The 18,048-nt window shown below is 42.6% G+C and overlaps 1 long non-coding RNA gene across 1 annotated transcript; it reads right to left on the bottom strand.

Annotated features, from left to right (window-relative positions):
• Window positions 1-1,779: 1,779 nt before the first annotated feature.
• On the bottom strand, window positions 1,780-5,418 carry LOC114059954. The gene is made up of 3 exons (XR_003571786.1): window positions 4,930-5,418; window positions 3,852-4,085; window positions 1,780-2,674 (listed from the first exon to the last, which is right to left on the bottom strand). It is a non-coding gene; the product is annotated as an uncharacterized LOC114059954 (long non-coding RNA).
• Window positions 5,419-18,048: the final 12,630 nt, after the last annotated feature.

Raw genomic sequence — 18,048 nt, 5'->3', positions numbered from 1 at the left:
AATCACTCAATACATATTTTTCTGGTGCCAAAGAAAATTTATATTTCTTTTGTTGGTGTATTATTTTTTCACTGAATGTCTTTATACATGAAATGAAGCATCAAAGACATAGAGCTGTCATATGCTGCAAGCCTGTGCTGCTTTTCCACTTAAAATTAATGATGCCATTGACACCAAAGTGTCAGCCAGTGTGGCTAAAGGTGTCCCTTCCATGGAGGGGCTGTAGCATTTGAAGCACACACCTACTTGAGACATTTTCAGTCAGGTATTAAAAGTCATGAGAAAATTACAAATTGCTATTTTAGTGACATAAAAATGTACATCTGCAACAAACAAAATCTGCAAAAACAAATTTTGTTCAGAAAATGTCTGTATTTTATCTAAAATGTGCTAAGTGACCATTTTCCAGAATTATGTGTTTTGGTCTATAATGAATCAGCCTTCCCTTCACCAGAGGGATGCGGTGGCTGGATGGGGGTGACCAGATCATCATCATCTCTCCAAACATCATCTGCTGAGTTCAGTGGTGGGTGTAAACACCGCAGGAGTCTATGAAAACAAATATTTATCATTTTTTAGAAAAATGAGTACAAAAAACCTCTCCCTTTTTTAACAGAGAGGGAATATGGCAACCAATGGCTAAGCAGACATACCAGCAGCTTCTAAACTCCGTCTCCAATGATGATGCCAAAACAGCCACCTACAGACATCCCATTCTGGAAGGGAACTGCAGCAATAAGGAAAACTTGGGAAGAAAAGAACACGGGTTCAGTTTTTCTCCTCCAGTGCTCTCTTGGGTCAGTTGGTTGGGTTTAAGTATCCTAAAGTCTCTCTTGAAGAACAATCCATGGCCACAGCTGATGAGCACGCAAAGGGTGCTTGATGCAGGCGGGCAGGATCATCCTGGCAAGGGCGGGTCCCAGGCCCAGAGCTGGCCTGAGCACCCAGGGCTGCTGTGGGCATGGAGCAGCAGAGGTGAGGCTGCTGCTCATCTCTGGCTTGCTTTGGTTTTGGTAGAAAAAAAATAATTTTGAAGAGAACACAGAACACAAAAGGGCTGCAGGCCCGCACTAGTGAGATGATTGCAAGAAAACCAATTTGTAAAGCTGTGAGTAGTTATCTCTATGACTGTGCTGCTAGCACAAACCTATGGCCTTTTAAATTGGGGTCTTAAAGTAATCAGAGTAGTTAGAAAAATCAGGATGCCTCTGTCTTAGTGCTGTCTTGCTAATGACTCACTCTGTGACCCTGGGAAGATTATGCAGGGTTTATGCAGTAAATGGCTCCTCAGAATTCAGTGTTCTTAGTGCAGTTGGACTGTCTGTAGTGTTTTCCACTTAATGTTTCCTTCTCTCTCTGTGATTCTGAGTACCAGCAAGGACATCTTGCAGGTAAATAAAGGGAAGGAGAAATACCTTCCCATCTGGGAAAGGTTAGTATTTGCAGGAGCAGGGAGGAGTTGGTTGGTATTTCCCCGGGTGCCTATTAATTTCATGGCACGGAAAAATATTTTTTAAAAATTGATCACGACAAAATACCTCATAAATGCAGCATCTGGACTTCAGCTAGGATGTGCAAGCTTTTCATATAAAAAGCAGTACCAGGAGACCAACGTACCAAGACTGCATTTGTTGTTCAAATGTCATCATATCACAGTATGAAAGAGCAAGAAACCAAAGGATTTGAGAGAAAAAACTCTACATTAAATATTTAATTAGATTGAGCTTTGCTCAGAGTAGTAGAGATTCTACTTTTTATTTAATCCTACTGAAGTTCAGCTGGTGTGAGGGCCTGGCTCTGGACCAGCCATTGCTGCCTGCTTGCAAACATTTTTGTAGGCATTTTGAGTTGACCAGCCACACATCTGAAATTATAATCTGTGCTGAACTCTCGACTGAGAATCTGTTTCTACTCTGCCTGAAATGAAATTTATTGGAAGCTCTGATTTTATTAGTGCGTTCTGAATTCATCCGATGGCCTGATTTATGGCCTGCTCACTTGCTTTTTCCTACAGTCACTAATAACTTTTCTGAGCTCTGCCCGTTAAAATTGTAACTAGATCCAAGTCTGTGTCTAAGTGAAGGCTGCTGACCAGAGTGAAGAGGCCAGAGTGTCACGATGTTTAGGTAAGGGCTGAGAATCCCTTGGGCTGCAGTGGTGACAGTACGTCCTCTCTATCAGACTGGTGCCTCTGCCCTTCGTGTCAGCCAAGAAGATTGTTGCTCAAGCTCCTGTAATGCTTTAAAGGGTAGGGAAAGAGAAGAAAATCTACCACACGGACAAGCTGTCCTGACAATTTTCAGGAATGATCCCCATTTGTCAACAAAAAAGGCAGTTTATGACTAAAAAACTTGAATGGCCAAAAAAAAAAAAAAGTCCCAACCCCCAAACTGACGCCGACCTGCACACACCTTGCCGTCCTTGTTTCGAGAATCAGAAGCGATTTTTCCAGGTCACAGTCTCACTGGCTTGCACAAAATTGAGCAAAGAGTAACAATTCTCAATGAAGGCCCTTCTGCAGGACCGTACCTGGCTGTAATAGCTGTCTTGTAATTTTTCCCAGTAGCTGACCTTAACCATTGGCAGAGGCAGCCCATGAGCTCACTGGTTTGCTTCTGCAGCAGCATGACAGCCTTTAACATATGTCTGTTCCTGCACAGAAATGGACGGCTGCCTAGTAAGAGAAGAAAGGTGGCAATTGGCTTTTAATTTGGGTCACTTCAAGCACAGGGTTATTTCTCAAATCTTTGATTTACAATACTGGCCTCACATGAGGAAAAAATAATCAAAAGCAGATGAATCATAAAAGCAGAGCATAAGCTGGCTGCACCGTCCTTTTCATTGCAATGAATATCCATCTGATTACTCTGATTTCCTCAGGAATACACGTTGGTCAATTAACAGCCTGAGATTTTTTTTTTTTTACAGGCTAATGGCAAATATTTATAATTAGGCCGTGCTGTATAACCACAAATGGCCATTAGTCACAGGTTATTGTGCCTGGCCAACGATTAGGTGAGAGAAAAGCACTTCCAGTATTAATGCTGCATGTGAGAATTGATTTCTGTGAAAGCTTGTGCGTGCAGCTCTGACATTCAGTCTCTGTCACCGTTTGCGCGGGTGAAATACTGACTCCATCGAAGGAGGTGGCAGAGCTGCATGGGGCCAGGCCTTCACCCTCAATCACTCAGACATTCCCTGAAAGCAAATGCTAAGGAGGTGTGAGCAAGGCCGAAGCAAAATGGGAAGCACATCTGCAGGAAAGCATTTGCTGCAACAGGACGCAGTCCCAGCGTCATCCCTGGCCACGTGTGTTTGGTCAAGGTTTCAGGGTAAGAAAAATGCCTCTGCAGGAATGGCATGCCATTACTGGTGGCTGGAGAGTTTTCCAGCAGGTACTGCCATGGAAGTGAACTGGCTTGCTTAGGCCAGCTGACGTTTTGTGTGTGAAGTCCTCTTGCCATCTCTGCACCACAGTGTGTGTGGCTGTAACTCTGCTTTTAAATTCACTAGAAAAGCTCAACTGGGACATAAGGTGCCAAATACCAAGCTCCCAGGCACAAGAGAAAAGCCATAAAGCCATATAAAGGTACTACAGAGCTCACTGAGACTGCTGTAGGGAGCTGCTGGTGCTAACAGAAGCAGAAGAAAGTGCTTTGTGATGTTTGTTTCAATTCTACTGGTAGGCGTATCAAGATATCAAAATCACAGAATGATTGAGGGTGGAAGGGACCTCTGGAGATCACCTGGTTCAAGACCCCTGTTCAAGCAAGGCCACCTGGACCCACTCAAACATTCAGGAAATCACTGATCTGACCCTGGACTGGATGGTAGTAAAAATGACTACTCACTCTTAAAACCCTTTCTAGGAGAACTTGCAGATTAAGAAGGTCTTCTTGCACAAAGGTGAAGTCCTCCTTCTACCCAGACTGAGAGGAGTTTGAATATTCTATTTTTATTGCAGCACTTACTTCTCTTTGACAAGCACAGAGCGCACATCTCAAATAGTCCTTCACTGCTCAGATCCCAGAGGATATCTGCCGATCCTAATGCACAATGTACCACTCTCCATGCGAGTCTTTCATCTGAAGTGACATCATGATCAAAGGCGAGGTTATCCTGAGTGCAACACACTATGAGAAAGTCATGTGATGTTTCAGAGCTGCTTCATTATTAGGACAGATAGTTCAGAAAGCACTTGAAAATGACGTTTTACTATACATGATATGTCCCATATTACAAGCATTCCTTGCTAGTTCCTGCTGCTTCACTCAAACTGCAGTACTTGGTAAAAGACTGGATTTGCTCTTCCACTGGAACAAAACTCCAGGTAGAATTTCACTCCATACTCTGAGGGAGGGAATATGTCTCAAAGGGCTCTAACTACAGAAGATATTCCAGGCCAGGAGGGACAAAATATCACGTAAGACACAAAGCAAGATCAGTTGCCAAAAATATACTTTTTGTCACATTTCAGAAGAAAACCATTTAGAAACCTGTCATCTCAATTTGATGGCAGGAGGGAGGAGAAAAAGTTTGCCCTGAAACTGGCTGACAGAATGGACAGCTTTATGATGTTGGCTTCTAATAAAATCCTGCACAAATACCACCCAGCTAACAGTGTCAGCAGTTTCTATCTAAATCCAGTGCTGGACCTTTTACGCTCCTCCTTGTGTTCTCTGAAACATGGTTTAACTTATTCTGCACAGAACAATAACTAACTTGTCACAAAGCTGCACTTTGGTATTTTAGTACTCATTTGTTTTTCCATAGAGTCCTTCCAGTGAAGGCTTCTCCCCTCCTGAACTGCTGCTTCATAGGATATTCCAGCCCCACTCCCCTTTGCTTCAGATACAAAGTCAAATCAGGATCAGAGGAGCTCAGCTTCAAAATATCAGACTGCGCCTTTTTTATGCCACCCAGTCTCACCTCCAAGCTTGTCACACAATGAGTGACAAGACAGAACCTTCTCCAGGTTCTTTATTAACTCCTTCCTATCGAGAATGGGCTTCTCCATCTCATCAGTGTAACTTGGGTGTTGACATTTGTATCTCTGAAAATTTCCCCAAATCTTCATCAAACACCCATAAGTAGCTTGTCCATAACAGCGTCAGGTAGAGCAGTGCGGTGACAGACCCACATCAAACCAGGCATCTGAAAGCAAGTCTGGAAAACCAACAGAAACCAGCAGAAGATACATGTCTAAATACCACTCGTGCCTTTGAAAATCCCCTCAGCTGTCAGGCCTATTTAATCCTCGCCCTCTGTTCAGACATTAACAAAGATGCCAGCTCTGATGTGCAACATTCACCCTGTAGACATGGGGAAGAACCATGGCACCTCTGGACAGCAGACCAAATCCCCTAATCCCAACTCAAAGAAGCTACAGACACCAGCCAGCTAATGCCTCATGATGACAACAGGATTTCAGCCAATAACAACAGACCTACAAAGTCCCCAATACCTTATTTAGGTATTTCCAAACTATCCAGAGGTACAGAATGTGTCTCCATTTTGGGGGTTACTTTCCTTGCTGGGTTCCTTTGCTCTTATGGCTGTTGTTTTAAAATAAAGCAGTTCTGCAATACTAATAAATCTGTGTGGATTTTTTTTCCCCTAAGATTATTACAAACGTTGACATTAAATGTACTAGCCTGAACTCAGTTTCTGTCTGATTTAATAAATTTATGCCAGCCAACCACCATTTTTTTTTTCATTAACCCTGGAGGTTAAATGGAAGTTTACTAAAATGGGAATATGTTAAATGAATAATTTCTCTTGGCTTCTTTCAGGAAGCCTTTCTCTTACCCCAATAATCAGTTCAGCTGCAAAGAGATCAATAAGGTCTTTCAATTCAATGAGTAGAAGGTATACATTAAAAAGTTGGTAACAAACCTGATAGACTGGAGAAGATATTACAGCCTATTATGGGTTTTTTTGACACTAAATCTATCTGCTAAAAATTCTCAAGAAAAGGTTACTGCCCATACACTAATATTGCCAAATGGCATAATTTGTTAGCGTTGCTTGAGAAGATTTCCTGGCATTTATCCACAAACAGAAGTCTTGTCTATTAAATACTCATTACAGGAGAAAGCAGACTTCTAATCCTGAAACAAAATAGCTTTAGAAGTCAACCATTCTTGGTCCTTCCCATCCCATAAATGGGCACACCAGGTTATCCTTTGTAAGACCACAAAATCCCAGTTGACAATCCTCCCTTTCCCCATTAAGAAGACCCCCAACCTAACAGCTCATCAGGTATGGTGTGTGCAGCCCCAGATACACTGCACACACCTCCTTGCCACTTTTGTAAGGAACCAGTCTCTTCCTAGCAACTGTGTTTTGCTCACCTCAGGAGTGGTCACTCAAGACAGCTCAGCACAGGTTCTGCTCATGAGCAAAGATTAAATTCATGGTGATGACACTAAGTCAGTCTCACTGAAGGACATGGAACAGTATAAAACCCTCCAGTTACGTTACATTCTCTTTTTGGCTGTAATTATGCTAATAGGTTTTTTTAGATCATTAAATAGAGCCATCATCACAGTTGTATCAATCTCTTAAGCCAAACTTGCAGACTCAAAAGCAAAAGGAGTGAGTTGAACTCAGTGACAGCGTCCAGAGCAGAGCACCAGAGCTGTGCACTCCCAGCGGAGCAGCCAGTGTGTTTACATCCAGCACAGGAGGCAGAGCTAATGTGTCAGGAGAATTTCATGCTGCAGAATCCTCTCCATGGATTTAAAACCCTCAAAGAACAAAAGTCTTGGTTTATTCCCATGATATTTCAGTAGAACAGAAATCACCTGGCAGATCACTTTTGGTTATGTTTGGCAGGTCTCTGCCAATAGTGGTTCAGGTCTCATCCCACTCCTGAGTTTTCCTCAGTGGCCCCATTTTGTTCTTATTAAGTAAACAAGACTAGTTCTCAGAAAAGTGCTCAAAGTAAAGCGCTTTATGTTAGGTGCCTGACTGAAACAAGCATTTCAATTAGATTCATTAAGTAAGTTATTACTTGTTAATTGAATAGCAACAGACTGCTAAGGATCACTTATTGAGGTCTAATAAGTATGTAAGAGTGAAATCTACTCTTCATGTAATTCCATCAGCAATAAACTAGTGTAATTAGCTTCTTACTAACAAACTTAAATTGTGGGGAATGTTGAGGCAGATAATTGGCACTTAGGAAGATACCTATAGTAAGTTAGTGCAGTATCAATTAACATACTTATGAAATGTCAGTTTAAACGCTGAACAAATAATTGATACCAATGGGCTTGGGTTACTTAGTTAAAAGGTATTTAAGTACTTAAACTTTCATATTCGAAAAGAAATTAAAACAACTACTCTCACTGCTCCTTTAAAAAAAAAAAAAAATCTGCCTCATTTCCAGATGTATAACCTATGAATTACCTGCAATAACCACAGTAAGGACTGTGGTGTGCTGGCTATGTACACCAACACTTGTGGGTGGTTCAAGGACCTGTTTGTCCAGGCTGCTGTCTGCTCAGGAGCCTGCTTGCTTCTGACCCCTCACTCCCTCACAACCTCTGCAGATTATTTAGCAACATTTTTTCATAAAATTTTGCTTCCAAAGGCATGTTAGTCCTCTGGGGACCAGCTAATCTCTACTCCTTGCACTTCAGCAGATTCAACCACCACAGGACCTCACCCCATTTCCAGTTTGGTTAAATTAAGGTTCATACGTTACACCTGTGAAGTCTCATTTTATACACAGGGAATCTGACGCACCAAAGCAGTAACTTTAGTCCAAAGATGACACAGAAAGATCAAAATAGCTCTGGAATCCATACCTTCCTCTGGACTTAGTGCATATAATGGCTTTGGGCCAACCAATCAACCAACCTGAACTGATGGAACAAGGGAAACATAGTAATTGTCTGGTCAGGGCAAGCAGCAATAGAACCAACCTTTATACCTCTAGTCCTGTGATCTTATCACAGCCCACCTCCTCCTCCAGATGTTCTGGAAAGTCTGTGCCTCTCTGTTAGAAATGAGAATTGCTCTGCTCTCTCTTTGACTCAGTGTGCAGCTTGGCCAAAGGAAATGAAGCATTTTGCAGTGGCACAGAGTGTTTGGAGGACTTGTGTTTGTATGCAAAGCCTGAGCTGTCACACCCGATGGAGGCCTCGGGAGGAAGGTAAGAAACACTTCAGGGAGCAACTCCTGGTGGCAGAGGGGCTGGGCTGGAGCTTCAGTGAAGGTGTTTGCCTGCAGGGAAAGGGGGCAGAGTCGTGGAAGTGGGATGGCAGCAGGGCAGAAGCCAGGCAGGAGAACTGAAGGACAGCAGGCAAGAGTCCCCAGCTGGACACACCAGGGTATGGGGCAGACAAGGTGAAGGGAAGGGGAATACCGGGCTGGGATCTGAGACTCGATGAGAAGGACAGGAGGGCCAGGAAGCAGGAGGCTATTGGCAAGGGTAGTACTTGCCATTTTAAGGGTATCTGTGCAAACCAATTTTAGAAACTTCTATTTTAAACCAGGTTCACCCCTCCCCTCCCCCCCCCAAAACACACACTGATCCATCATCTATTTAAAAAATTGTCAGCGTCTCCCTGTCAGCTAGAAGTGTGATTTTTTTTTCAGCTATGCAAGCAAAAGCCCTAACGTAGACACAGCTACAATATGAGCAAAAGGGGAAAAAAAGTTTCTTTTTGCCAATACAGCTTCTTTTGCTCAGGCAACTGATATAAGCTATATTTTTGCAGGGTTTTTTCTTAGTGTAAGCTTCTGCACTCTGAGTGATTGCACTGTCAGTGCAGCTCTGCACTGGGTTCAAAAAAGATGTCCAGAAGACCTTAAATTGTGTTGAGGAAAGGACAGCACCTAGCACTGTGAAATTCTGTCAGTGCCTGGAAATGGTTGTTATGGACGCAATAAAAATACAAAATAATAATTAATTCCAAGCCCAGCATTCCCAGGTTCCAGAGTAATGGTAGCCAAATTTTTCTCACTTCCCCAACCTTTCTAAGCAGCAGCTTTAACCTACTGCAGCATTGCAGGTAATCAATGTCTTCTTAGAGTAAATCATATCCCACAACTTAGAGCTGGCTCAGTGTCCAGAAGCTGAGAAGGACTTTTCTGTATGAATGGAACAAAACTTAAGCATCTAGGGGGAAAGGCAATCTCAAATTATAAATAATGCAGAAACTCCAACATACCTTTTAAAGCTTCAGTCCCCTTATAATTTAATGTTTGAAATGCTATGCTATTCCTTTGAAAGCCTTTTCTCTCTCCACTGCTGATGATGGTCCATCTTCCTAGACACTTGAATAATGTCTCTCTTCCTCTTGTAACATCTTCTTTGACTACTGCTCATGCATAGTAATGCTAATAACCTTGCAGCTTTCAGTGACATTTTTCTTCCTTTAAATGAAAGCCTGGTTTTATGTAGGGCTGTTTTGTTCAGTACCTCGTCTCCTGCACGGCCCCTTCACCTCACAGGGTACCTGTGTACATACAAATGTCTATTTACTGCTGCCCATTATGAGCTGTTCATGTTCCATTTAGCAGAATGCAGGAGAATCAGACTAATTGATTACCTATATTGTATAAATTGTAGCAAAGCAAAAATGATACAGTCCAGATTAGCTTGCTATTATGTTGAATATTGTAAATATATATGTGTAAGCATAATCCCTCCCAAAAGAACTCGCACCATCGCTAGCTAGGGACCTTTTGCGTGGGAAATGACTTGATACCCAGCAAATTATGCAGCAGATAATACCATGTGCAGTCATGTAGAAGGGTATATTTTATACTACCTGACCACCACAGAGTTTTACAGTTCTTTCCTCAGAGAAGATGAATTCAGATTCTATCACCTCCTAAATGTAATAACGTAAATACGGACAATAGATAAGTATTAAGCTCATTTATCAAGGGAAACCAGGCAATTCACCTGAGGTCATGAAGCAAGAAAGGACGAGAAAAGCAAATAGAATCCAAAATTTAACTGTTAGTCCAGTCCTGTAACTGGTACGGACCACACTAATGGGTTTTGTGCTTCTAAGTTATTTTTAAGCACCTTCTCAGTCATCATTAAATGTTAAAAGGATCTTGTATCTTTTGGAAAGGGTGCAGTTGAAGATCCTGGCTATTTCCAAAGCTTCCTGAAATAGAAATCCTCACGTGTAAATGGCCAGTATAGAATTTCAAATGCATTTTATATAAATAATTCTGGTAGGAAACCTGGACTAAAATCATTCTAATGACTTTGATACAAGTGCACAGTTGGTCTATGAACTTGCAGCCACTGCAAAGAGTAATCACATTAATCTGAACACTATTCCAGTGGCAGCTGACAAAGAAATGAACACCAAACTAGTCAGCTCTGTCCTCTCCTGCTTATTTAACCAGTGCTCCTGCTGCATTTAATAGTATCACTATAAAATCCAGAGAGAGCCCTTTTTCTTAGATACAGTCTTGAAACAAGGTCCTACGCTGCATTCTCAGAAACAGTCACACACTATTAAAACATAAGAAGCAAATTATAAGCAAGAGCTTAGTATAAAGGTGAAACCTGCAGACACCTTCAGAACTCTGAACATGATTATAGCAAGTGCCATCATTTGCTTTCCCTTTGAATTGATGTTAACAAGTAAAGCATTTTACTTGTCTTTGTTTACCAGGAGAACATAAATACTGCATAAACTACATCATCTTGCCAACTGAGCTTTGTCTGCAGGATGGCAGCTTGTTCTAACTATGTTTATACTTTCAAAGAGTTGAAAGCTCAGTGGTTGAGCAGGAACAATGTGGGTTGCTATATACATGTGAAATGCGTTTTTCATTAAATAAGTACTTGAGAAACCCTTAAATGCCTCAGCTGGAGATTGCCCAAAGGTCCACGCTGCTCGGCAGGATCTATCTCCAACAAGTATTTCATGAAACATCTGAAGTGGGAGCCTAGATCCTAGCCTAAATAGAAGTTTCCTAAGGAATTTAGAGCCACTTTTCCTAGGAAGAGGATCACAAAAGCACTCAGGTCTTTCCGAGGTGCCAAAGCACTGCTAGGCAATCCAGCATGCCCTGCCTGGGCCTTCTGTGTATTCTGGCTTCCCTAATTTTGTCCACAGAAGCCCCTCTTGCTCAAGTGCCAAGTGGCTGCTCAGAGCTCTGCAGAATCCTTTCAAGAGCCATCTGTCCCATACCTTGGCGCTCTAACACCAAACCTCTTAGTGCTGGGATCCTGGGGGAGCCTTCCTGTCCCAGGTTTATCCCACTCCAGGAAATGCAGCATTGCAGGGCAGTGCTGTGTGAACTCGAGCAGTGCCTGAGAGCCTCACAGGGCCACACAGCTACTTTGGGGTAATTTCATAAACAAAAACTTCAAGCTGGCTCTGAATGCCAACTCAGCTACAGTACCAAGTGGGCTCCTCGTGGATATTCTTGCAGAGCAAACATTGAGTGATGTCAGGGGAAGTATCTTGAAGTGCTGTTTCATGGGGATCCTATCCTATAAGAAGTCCTGTCCTCAGCATCCCAGCAGGCAAGTGTAGGGACTTTGGCCAATTCAGGATGAGCTGATATAAACTTGACTGCTTCATTCTGCCTATAATGGGCTGGTTCTGCCTCCAGAGCTGCAGGCCAGAGACCTGTTGTTAGAACCTATGGAATGAGCAGAAGGTGGAACAGTTTCCACTGTTTTTATGAAAAGTTGGAGCTGGGCTTATGAAAGAAATGACAATATAATATCAAAATATAACTTTCAGTCAACCCAAGGATGAAATGCCCTTGCTGCTTTTGCCTTGATTGAATACTCAGTTCTGATTTCCCATTTCACATGGAAGCATAAAAAAACCCCTATATGCCTAAGCATGGGTACTCTAATACAAACTGGGCTGTGGTCCATGGATTGCTGAATGAAAGATTAGCATCAAGTACCACCATGCAGAGTGTAACATCTGGAAAAAAGTTATAGAGCCATTTTCATTATTTTTTTGGAAAGGAAGAGAAACTGCAAATGGTAGAAGGTATAGGAGGAAATTCTAACAGATTGTACATCGTTGGGGATTCTATTTCCAGCTGTGGCAAACCTGATAATGAAGCACACTATCACCTCGAAGTTCAGACATCAGCAGAAACAAGGCTTCCCCATGGAGAGCTTCCATGCAAGATGGGCTTTCAAAATGGCAGCTTCCCACAGGTAAGAAGCAGTCTGGATGCTTTGGAGAAAGTCTGAAAACGTTTAAAGGATCAAGGTATGGCCTTGAGAGAGATTTTTTGTTGTTGTTTGTTTCTTTGAGGGAGATTTTTCCAGGTTTTCTGCATTAAATAAGAGAGTGAAGACACTTATAAGAGTATCCTTGATAAGCACATATTCTTAGGAGAATAAACCGAAGATGATTAGAAAGCAAAAACAAAGGAGACAGGAGGAGTTCTAGGGATAAAATGTTCTTGACTGGCTGTGGAGAAAAAAAAAATCAAGAGCTGCAAAACAGCAGCCCCTGTTATTTGCAAACACGTACCAAGGAGGCTGAGAATAGATCCAATGACAGCTGCAGCCTAATTGATAGGAGACTCGCCTAACAGGTTGTCAGACTGCTGCGTGGCTTCAGTCCAGGCCACGTTGCTGGAGGCACAATGTTAGAAATACTGACAAACGTTTACTAAAAATAAATAAAAAATATTCCAGGGCAAAGGGAAATATGGCTCCAAGTGACTACTTGCAAAATTGCGTTAGATCTCTAGGAAAGAGGAAAGTAAGCAGCAAAACGTGTGAGAGTCCCCCCAGGGCCTGCAGGACAGACGCAGGCAGCCTGCCAAGGCTCTCCAGGATTGTGCTGCCTGTCAGGAGCATTGGCTCTGGGTGTGCTGAGAGCAGATCTCCACAGAGGCAACAAAAATAACTACCAGATCAGCAAAGAGCACGATCGAGAGGGTTGACTAGCTGCAAAACAAAATTATACTGGATATATAGAGATCGAGATGTTTAATGGTAGGAAGAAACCACAGGGGCAAGTCTTTGAACTCTTTTTTTTTACTTACCAGGAAAAGGATATATGGCTTCCTTGGCCAGCAGGGATGGGAAGAATGTGAGAGAGTTGAAAGTAGCTTAGGTATAGCCCTCAGCCCACCCCATACAACACACTCACATTTGGGAGTCTTTGAATGTATTCAGCTACACGCTAGGACAGAAAGCTTAAAAGAATCCTTGGTCTTGAGCTCCCAAGTCAGCAATGTGTCCAAGCAAGCTGCAGAGCAGACAGGTGAGCAAGGAAAAGCTAAAGCAGAGGGAGCTAAAGCAGAGGGAGGGGGGGGAAAAAGTGAGAAGCCATATGGATGAAAGCCTGTTAAGACTGTGAAGGCTGCTCTCTTTGAAGGGGATCCAACCTTGGTAAAGCTGAGACTCTAACGTGGGAGGGAAACAATCTTCTGAAGTAACACCTCACACACTAAGAGGCACTTAAGGCAGGATTATTACTGTGCATGTGTGCACAGAGGGACCTTGAGCCATGGGTACACAGTCCTTCTGGATTTACTAGGACTATTAAACAGACAAGTAAAGTCGACGCCTGAAGAGAGCCCTTCCTCAGCAAGGGGAACAGAGCTGAAAAAGCCAGCACTGGCTGAGCAGCCTTCAGCTGACCTCCAGCTCTCCTCCTTGGCTTGAGGTTACTGCACTTCTCCCTTAATCTCTGGTTAATAGTGAAGATGATCAGCAAACACATTCAGAATTCATTCCCCAAAAATGCCTCATTAATTTCTATAGAAAGGAATCTCAGAACAAGCACTTTTTTAATTGGTCACACCCTGATATGCATTTCTGTCCCTGAGAATTTCCAAAATGGTTGTGAAATATCCGTAAACAATATTATGCAGAACTAACCAACTGATTTTATACCACAAATAAACTCATAAACCTCTCTGTCTTCACATGCTGCAAAATAAAAGCAAAATACACCAAGGAATCATTTGCTGCTCTCTCCTTTACGGAATAGTGACATTAGGCCTTTATGATCCCTGAATTAAAACTCGGAGGGCACTGAGTTTTTCCACAGCAGCATACAGAGATCTAAGACAGGGCCACCATGAAAATTAATGGAGCAGCCACCTGGCTAAAAACTCTCTAGGGTACGTTCCATATATGCTCCTCAGCACTTAGCAAATCCATGGGTAGCTAAGGAGAACAAGAAAATTACTCACAAGCGAGGGCAGTCTGGGTGAGTGGAGTTCACCACAGCCAGGGGTGCTGCTACATGAGAGTGAGTCACTGTCAGAAATGGGTTTCAGAGATAGATTTCTGCAGGAATCTGAAATCCCAGCCTGCTCATCACAATCTCCCCATGAAAAGCAACTATTAGGAGACACTTCTTCACTAGGCGAATTCCAGTATGGAAAACAGGGACCAACAAACAAGACCTTCAGAGTAAGGATCATGGAAAGAAAAATTTACCAAAAAAAAGGGAGCCAAAATTCTCAAGAGGCTTGTGCTTCTTAGATGCCTGTGTACATACAAATATCCAGTTTATGCAGTCACATCAGAAGATTTTCTGATAATTACAGGAAGAGGTGAGCCTATTTGCAAGCTTTACAACCAAGCACCTCTGGACTGTGCACATTCTGAGAGTATCAAATCAAGAAAATTAAATCACACAAAACTCTGCTATGAATTCACAGCTTCAGAACTGGCTTAAAATATTAGTTACCCCATCTGCTATTAACTGTAATGAAAACCTAGTCCCTCAACTATGGGGAGTGTAAAGTCCTGGGGAAGGTTAGCCTTCTGCTTCATAAGGCCCAGTGCTCAATACATTTCAAGGTGCTGTGTGGGAGAAGAGACTATAGACAGAACCACTATTTTTGTGTTGTTTATTAAATAGGCTCCCTGAAGAGTATACTTGCATCCCATTACTGCAAGAGTGAAATCACAGCTTGTGCTGGAAACCAAGCATGTCAGTTTTTCCTACAGAAATTTTTTGCCCCCCTGATAAAAGCCCCTGACCCAGATTGAGTGAAATCTAGAAGCATGATCCCCTTATTGACTTTTATAGAAACAAGACTGAGCTCTATAATCAGCTTTTATTTAAGGCAGAGATGTTCTTTTGTACTGTGTTTTTGTAACTTCACTAGACCTTAGAAAGCATTAACCTGTTTTGAATTCACAACAATACTCCATAAATAGTGGACTCTCACCCCAGAGACTAGGGACGCTGCAGCACTGACCTCCCACATCCAGCGATTTTGATCACGAGTTTTTATCCCAGAACTGCAGGTCAGGTTTAGATCTCAGCTCAGTATATGAGCACATAGTGGGAGTGAGGAGTTATTTTCTAGGGCACATGAGTCAAATGCTCCATGCTGATTGAGAAAATGGTATGGTTACTGAATGTAAAGAAGTTGCTGCTTCTTTACAGCCAGCCCACTTCAGCAGAAACCTCTGTAGGAAATAATGTGGAATCACTTTCTTACTGAGCAAACTACTGAAAGATCTTGCTTATTGACAGGGAGCAAGAGATGTGGGAATGTGCAGAGCATGGGAATATGCAAATGTAGGATTGGGGTTTTACAATAAAAACAACTTCCTGCTTTTAAATGGAGCAAACTGTGCTTAGTCCATTTCCCCAGACAGCACAATCAGAATTTTTGAAGTGTTATAAATTATTCATAAGTTGCATCTGTGTCATCCTAAGAAGCCCATCTAGCCGCAATGATCAAAATCCAGAAAAGGGCTGTGCATGTCCGAAGGGGATCCAAAGACCCTCACACCAAACTGCCACAGCAGAGACATACCCATTTGAAGCTCATTGGAGCAAAAATCCCGGTCAAAGGCTGCAGATATCTTCAGCCTGAAGGGGCACAACCTGCTTCTGTATAGTTACTGGAAGTTTCAAGCACTCATCTGGGCTCCTGCAATGCTGAAACCAACCAGCATTTGATCCACCTTTTAGGTAAAGAAAAGTAGTTCCTACTCTGTCTCAATACTGTGGTTTATAATTAATTTATAACTCAATTTCAAGTGATTTGAGTTTCAGGTACCATTAATCAAGGCTGACAGACAGCAGGCATCAGGACCACAGGTTGACCACTTGCTGACCACTCCTGATGCTCTCCAACATAGCAACTGAATCGCTTGGGAACATCCACTTTGCAATTTGAGAACTGCAATCACCAGTTGTGTCCCTTTAGCAGGGTCACACTTTCCTTCTGCTATGAGAGTAAAACTCATCTCTGCAGGATACTCTCCAGGACAAGACTGTGTGAAGAACTCCCCAGAGCCACAGTGCCTTACAGCCCCACTGTCCATTCCAAGCATGTTTCCAGCATTAAAACCAAATCCCAGTGCAGATGACAAGAGCAACAAAAAACCCCAACTCCCTACTATAAAAACCCCACACAGCCCTCTGTAGTCCAAGTGACTGTTGTGGGGAGGTAATACATGACACAATTAACTGTTCATGACTGGCAATGATTTCAAGCACTACTTGGAGGTACATGGAGGAAGGGCAAAAAAATTATATGGCAAAGCACTGCTGCCATATCCTACACCATCATTAGCACAACGTTCTACCTTTGTCCTTCATCGTTTTTTTAAGATTAATTCCTCAGGTTTTACTAAAGCAAACAGACCACAAAACCAAGCCCAAATCAAGTCCTTACTCACTATCATAAGCATTTCCAGGTGCACACACTTTCCTCCACCAAAGAGGAAGAAGCTCTGTACTACCAAGGACACCAACAGAAGAGCCTCCAATACAGCCCCGACTGCCACTGACTGCTCCCCAAGTAGCAAACCACACTCTCTGGGCACCACTGCAATGGCCTCAAAGACAATGGGCAGTGCTGGTTCAGAGCCCTTCTTCATTCTTCTACAGCCCTCTATGCAGTGATTAAAAGTTGCATATTGTCCATCAATATTTTGGCACTAACTGCAGGGCTGGAGTCAAACAGCTTTTGTTTGGCTGCTGTTCACCACTCCCCAATTAGTGGTTTTGCTAATCATGCTAATAACAGCTGCTTTGTCAAGAAACACTTTTTAATCTCTATCAATTCAAATAGACTTTGCTAATCCTCCAAGCCATGCAGAACAGGCAGGTCACAACCATTTCTGGAGAACCTCTTATACTTAGTGCTATCAGAAAGTAATGCTTTACCTGAATTGCTGGTATTGGAACTCCTATTGTTCAAAATATTCAGCCAGGGACTGTCTTGCTCACAGGTCCTTCAGCATTAGAGATTACAGGTTGGTTGCAAAAGTTCAAGTGCTACACAGGAAGATTAAGCATATGTGCCTATTAAGCACATAATTTGTACAATTTTGGTCTTAAAAGACACACCTAACAGCCCATTAATGAATGAGTTGTCACTATCATTACTCACTGAAAAGCAACCACTGTGATATGGTACAAAGGGAGATAAGATGAACTCCTTGCCCCAGTAAGTTACAAAGATTCAGTCACTTGGCTTTGCTGAAGAATAGAAAGGGCCTCATGGAAAAGTGAGTGACACTTGCTGGAGACCACGCACAGAAAAGTTCAGTGGCAAAGAGATGCCTTAGGAAGTTGTAAGGCCATAAAAACACAGACGTAACCTTCAGTGCACAGCAATTATAACCAGTTAAGAGCTGATGATAAGTACAAGGCATTGACGAAACAAGAAGCCTGAAACTGTAAGACAGACAAGCCCTTGCCAATCTGCCTGGTCCAGCTTCCTAGCTTTTAACTCCCACCCTTGTAAGCCTTTGTGGTGGCCTGGGTTGACTGACTTTGAGAAGAGTGCTCATGACTTTAGATTGCAGATGAAGCAGAGTTATAACCACAACCACCTAGTTCCCAACAGGATCACCAGCTATTGCTTTTGCTTGGCCCTGTTTCGACAGGATCATCACATAAATGAACAGCACAGAGGGTTAGCAAAGGAAAGACAACCAAGAAATTGAGGTCTCTTCTGCATGACCTCAGCAACATTCTCTGCCCCGTATGTGTTTTAGTCCCTTGTTGGTAAACAAGGGCCAAGCAGACAGAGAAAGTGCTGTGTGATAACCCAGCAAGCAAACTGTCACTTTGAAGGTGTCCTGCAGAAGGA

The sequence above is a fragment of the Empidonax traillii genome, unplaced genomic scaffold (genome assembly GCF_003031625.1).
Source record: "Empidonax traillii isolate 1590-97213 ecotype Southwest subspecies unplaced genomic scaffold, ASM303162v1 scaffold248:size1534464, whole genome shotgun sequence".
Lineage (NCBI taxonomy): Eukaryota > Metazoa > Chordata > Aves > Passeriformes > Tyrannidae > Empidonax > Empidonax traillii.
This window is presented reverse-complemented; position numbering and strand designations above follow the sequence as displayed.